We start from the raw sequence: 6,000 nt of genomic DNA on the forward strand, positions 1-6,000 counted from the left end.
ATAAAAAAAAGAATGTATATATGTGTATAACTAAGTCACTTTGCTGTACAGCAGAGACAGGCACAATATTGTAAATCAACTATCCTTCAATTTTAAAAATTAAGAAAAAACCGAATTATTGCCCAAGAGCATCCTTGCCACCAAGAAATCTCTGCTTGTAAAGGGAGAAGCTGAAGAACAGGCAGAACTAGGATGTCAGAAGATTGGGGCTTTCTTTGATCTCTCCCTGTTGCGGTATGTAGGTCCAGGAAAGTGTATTCTTAATGCTTTGTGTCTATTTCCTTTCTTAAGGACGCAAGGTTAAATACATAGAAGTGCATATGCACAGTAACCTTCCCCAAGAGTTCTGAGCTCCTCGGGTTTTGGTGTTATACAGGTGTAACTGGTTCCCCCAAAGGTCATGCAGTGTATCTCCTCGAGAGTGATTTATGTTAGCAGCTCTGATTGTTTATCTCTTCAGCAACTCTGCTGCCAGGAATAGAAAGAAAATCCTGAGACATCTTATTCTTCATGAGGTGGCAGGGGAAGTGGTTTAAAGTCCCTGTCAAAGTTATTAATTAGCCACTTAGCTCAGTTCTATACTAAAGTATAAGGAATTCTTTCTCCTCATCTTGTAGGAATATTGAAGAAAGCAAAATACATAAAATAAGCAATAAGAGTGTGTAGGTTACTGAAAAATAATACTTGTCTCCTTGCCACAGTTGTCTCCACAAAAGTAAGTCAAGGCTTTGAGCATCCATTAACATTTGGTTATACTTTATTCAGCCATTCATTCACTGTGGTAAAATAAGCTGTCACCAGGAGATGACACTTGGGTGCCAAATGACTTCCCTGATTTCGTCAAAGACTCTAGACGGTCTTTAGATTGGTGCTAATAATAGGAGTAATGAAAGTCAGTCAGAATGATTATCCCCCATACACTGATGTGGATGTTTTTCCTCTTCACATATTTAACACTCAAAGATCGCCAAGCATTTCTAAGACCCTAAACTTGTGAGACTTTTGACAGCTGAGAATTTGAGGCATTGAAGAGGTGGAGGGCTTATCTAAAGTTAGGCTGGAATTAGACTCTGAAGAATCTAAGTCTATTGTGGGTAAAAAAGTGGAAATTTATTTCCAATGACTAATGACCCCGCCTCCCTTATCTGAATCATTCCCCTCCCCAATGGACCAGGGCCTTACTGTGTACACTTCCTGGACCTCTCATTTCAGAAGAAAAGGTAATGATTAATGAATTCATGATTGAATCAGATTGGTCACAATTTTAAATGTTATTCCTCCAGACAGGATTCAAAATTTTAAGAGTATATACTCAGGGAAATGTTTAGCTTAAGGGGAAAAAATGAGTCTTTGATACTGGACTTTTAGTCACATAGCCTCTGGTTGGACATGTGTTTGAGACAAGGGGAATCTTCCTGGTTCCCCAAGTCATGACGAATCAAAGATCACCAGCTTTATTATTGTTAAGACTGGTCCTGGTGCATCTTCCATTGATTCTCTGAAGCCCAAGAACAATAGAGACCGAAATATCCACCCCACCACTTGTAGGGCTTTCTGTAAAACAAAAAGAGTATTTTTACTGAAGCACTCTCTATTAAATATTATTTACATACATGTATTTTAGAAAAATAGTAAAATGTTTCTTTCTTAAATTCTCCTTTCTGCCATGCTTCCTCCTTACCAGTGGTACATAAATAAAGATAGCTGGTTAAATTAAAGCCAATACGTGGCTGTACGTCAATGACTGAGAGCTTACTTTAGCATGGTGGGTCTCAAACTTGAGTGTACAATGTGCATCAGAATCACCCAAAGAGCCTGTTAAAACACAGATTGCTGGACCCCATTTCTGGAGTTTCTGATTTAGGAGGTCTGGAGTGGGCATTGAGAATTTGCATTTCTTGTCAGTTCTGAGGTGATGCTGATGCTTCTCATCTGAGGACCACATTTTGGGGTCTACTGGCCTAACCTTCACTCTCATCTGACTCCCCTCATTTGAGTCTCTGTTGGAATAATGAAGAGTGGATGTTGCAGGAACCAGAACTTTTCACTTTGAACCAAAGGACCTTAAGTCTCTAAATTTAATCCCTAAATTATTCCCTACCTTAATTTTGTCAAGAACATCTATTTCACATAACTTACTTTTTAAGAGTTAAGAATTGTATTCACCTAGACAACTCTCCCAACTTGTTATAATACCAGTTCTAGAGACCCCACAGAGCTCAATCAAATGTACTTCTCTGTCTACTCATGGACTAAGTTTCTCTGACATGTTGGAAACTTGTGTTATCATTTGGTTTAAAAATTAATTTGCAAACTGAGCTTAAGGTGTGTCAGTACTCTTCAGTGGGTTGATAAAGATCAAATTACCTGGTGTCACAATTCCCTTCAGCTGCTTGTGATATAATTTCCTCAGGAGCTATTTCAAACGTCACCTTTTCATGAACACTTCCCCATTTCTCTCAGGCAAGAGGGAGCCTCCCTTGCAAGGTCCACACCGCACTTAGTTCACACGCTGCTGTTTATCACAGGGAACTACAATATATTAAATGACTTTGCTTTTTTGTTTGTTTTTTGTTTGTTTGTTTTGACCATGCCACACACATGTGAGATCTTAGTTCCCCGACTAGGGACTGAACCCGGGAAGCATGGAGTCTTAACCACTGGACGCCAGGGAAGTCCCTCACAGGGAACTACAGTATATTCTACCACAGGTCTTTTACCTTGCAGTAGATTGTGAACTGTTCAAGGAAGGACCAACTGTAATTTTTTGTAACATCAGGGCCAATTATAGTGCCAATTATGTAATAGATAAATAAATGTTGCTAAATGAATGAGATTTTTAAAAGTTATTGTGAGGCAAACATTGATAAACAGCAGAAGAGGAGAACCACATTCTATCAATAATAGTATACCATTTCCCTTTTGGACTAAATAATAAACTCAATAACAGATACAGCTGATTAATCTTGTGGCTGTTTTGAAGTATAAAGATGAGTGAACTGGTGATAAATGAACTGGATTCGACTATTAAAATGGTGACATTTATTATAAAAATAATATATGTTTATTGTAGGAAATCTGAAAAATACAGAAAGGATGATATTTTAAAAGTCACCCCTGGTTCCACACTCAAATTCAATAACAAATATATATATAGTTAAAACAGAAGTCCCTTTTTTATCTCCTTTCCTCCTGGATATACCATGTAAATGATTTGGTTTACCAGTTTCACATGGATGAGATCCTATTTATACATTGTTCTCTCACTTGACTTTTCACTTAATATTCTATATTTTGATTACTCTGGGTGCCAATATCATAAATTTACATTTTATTCATCTGCTTACTGTCAGGATGAGAATATTCTCATGTTTCTGCATAGTTTGAATTCCTAAGCAAAGGAAACTGACAAGCTACAGAATTCTCCATTTTCTCAGATCCATTTGCTCCTCACATTCAAGGATTTTAGACCTGCAGCCATCTGCTCCCATCCAAAGAGTAATAAACGTATCTCTTCCAATCTATGGAAACATTCCAAGGTTGTAAACTCAGAGATATTTGTCCTATCGTCCCTCTGGAGGCATTTGTTTATATTCCAAAGGGAAAGAGCCTAGCATCCCTTCCCTTTTGTTCCCAAGTAGAGTTTTCTTATTTTAGGGAACAAAGGTTTCTTTCTTTCTCAGGAGAGAAGCAGGGTGAGCAGCTGTTCCAGATTCATGTTTATGGGGTTCCTCACCACATATGTGGGATGACATCTGTCAGGCTCTCATTCTATCATCCCAAAAAGGGGAGGAATTGGGACAAGGGGGAGACACTGTGGTTATTGTAAGTAGCAATCTGTCCCTGCCCCAGAAAATTTTTGTCTATTTTTAGGATACTATGACTACATATAGATATTAAAAAACTGATCACTTGTTATTTTGTGTAATGGCCATACCTAAGTTATTTAACACTTTTTCTTCTTGAAAGCATTTAAGTTGTCTACATTTTTCACAACCACAAATCATGCTTCATAAACAGATTTCTGTAAGTCTGATTCTTAGAAGTGAAAGTGTTCAGTTAAATGGCATGTGCATTTAAATTTTTGTCAGATGTTGTCAAATGGCCCTCCAAAAAGGCAACACTGATTTATACTTCCATCAACCGTGTATATTACCAGTTAAAAAAATTTTTTTTGATAATCTGATTGATAAAAATCACATTACCTTGTTCCAATATGCATTTTACTCTTTTTTTGAGTATAATTGCTTTACAGTGGTGTGTTAGTTTCTGCTTTATAACAAAGTGAATCAGTTATACATATACATATGTTCCCATATCTCTCCCCTCTTGCATCTCCCTCCCTCCCACCCTCCCTATCACACCCCTCCAGGTGGTCACAAAGCACCCAGCTGATCTCCCTGTGCTATGTGGCTGCTTCCCACTAGTTATCTACCTTATGTTTGGTAGTGTATATATGTCCATGGCTCTCTCTCGCTTTGTCATAGCTTACCCTTCCCCCTCCCCATATCCTCAAGTCCATTCTCTAGTAGGTCTGTGTCTTTATTCCTGCTTTACCCCTAGGTTCTTCATGACATTTTTTTTCTTAAATTCCATATATATGTGTTAGCATACGGTATTTGTCTTTCTCTTTCTGACTTACTTCACTCTGTATGACAGACTCTAGGTCTATCCACCTCATTACAAATAGCTCAATTTCGTTTCTTTGTATTGCTGAGTAATATTCCATTGTATATATGTACCACATCTTCTTTATCTGTGGAGTTGTCTTAAAGTTAGCCAATTCACCCACTTTCTGATCATGGGGTTTTCTGATCACAGCAGAGTTCGTTATTGATAATTTTGGTGGGCCAGATCTGCAGTGATGTTCTAGAAATTTTTTGAAATTTCTACTTAGATCGTGCTCCACAAATCCCTTCTAATAATTTTCACAGCTTTAGGTTCTCTGTATTTAATTTTTTTCTACTTAAGCCAGATAGAATAATTTCTGTTATGTTCAACTGAAGCCTGATTAATATATTTGACAATGCCTCCTTAAAGTTGGACACTCATTCTCATATTTTCTTCTAATACTTTTGTAGTTGTGGTTTTTCATTTAAATTGGGACTACATCTGGAATTATTTTTGTGTTTGGTGTTGGGTAAAGATATAATGGATAGTTATTAGTTCCAACAAAATTCTTTGAATAATCAATTATTTCCCATGGATTTCAAATGTAACATTTATCTTACATCATATCCCACTATATAGATGTAGGAGTCCATTTATGTCCTTTATTTTATTCTATTATTTATCCCTTGAAAGACTTGTCTATTATTTTAAGAAATACTACAGTGTTTTAATTACTGAAGTTCTCCAACGTGTGCTTTGAAATCCAGCATGGCAATTTACCCATCATATTTATAAGTTTTCATAATGTCCATAGATAATTTTAACATTTATATATATGTAGATGAATAAGAGTTATCTTTTTGAAGCTTCATAAAAGTCTTTTTGGGATTTTATTTAGAACTGCATTGAAATTATAGAAATTGAGAATGGACATATTTTTTATTAATAATAATAATGATTATATTATAGTTTACATAAATTAATTCATTTAATTCTCATAACAACCCAGTGAAGTAGATACTATTTTCATTTCCATCTTACCAACAAGGGAGAGAAGACACAGAAAGGTTAAATAATTTACCCTACTTACACAACTAGAAAAACAGTATATCCAGAAACATAGTATGTCATTTCACTTAATCAAGTGTTTATACATTTCCTTCAATAAAGTTTTATGATTTTTTTCTCATAAGTTTAACACATTTCTTGTGATGTTTATTCCAAGATGTTTGATAAATTTTGTTGCTAGTGTGAGTGAATATTTTCCCCATTACTTTGCAGATTTGCTAATGCTGGCATGCAGAAAAGCAAGTCACATTGACATGTTGCTCTTATATTTGGCCATCTGACAATTCTCCTGTTCTCATAGTTTTAAAATATTTTTGTAAG

The sequence above is a fragment of the Mesoplodon densirostris genome, chromosome 9 (assembly GCF_025265405.1).
Source record: "Mesoplodon densirostris isolate mMesDen1 chromosome 9, mMesDen1 primary haplotype, whole genome shotgun sequence".
NCBI classification, from domain to species: Eukaryota; Metazoa; Chordata; class Mammalia; order Artiodactyla; family Ziphiidae; genus Mesoplodon; species Mesoplodon densirostris.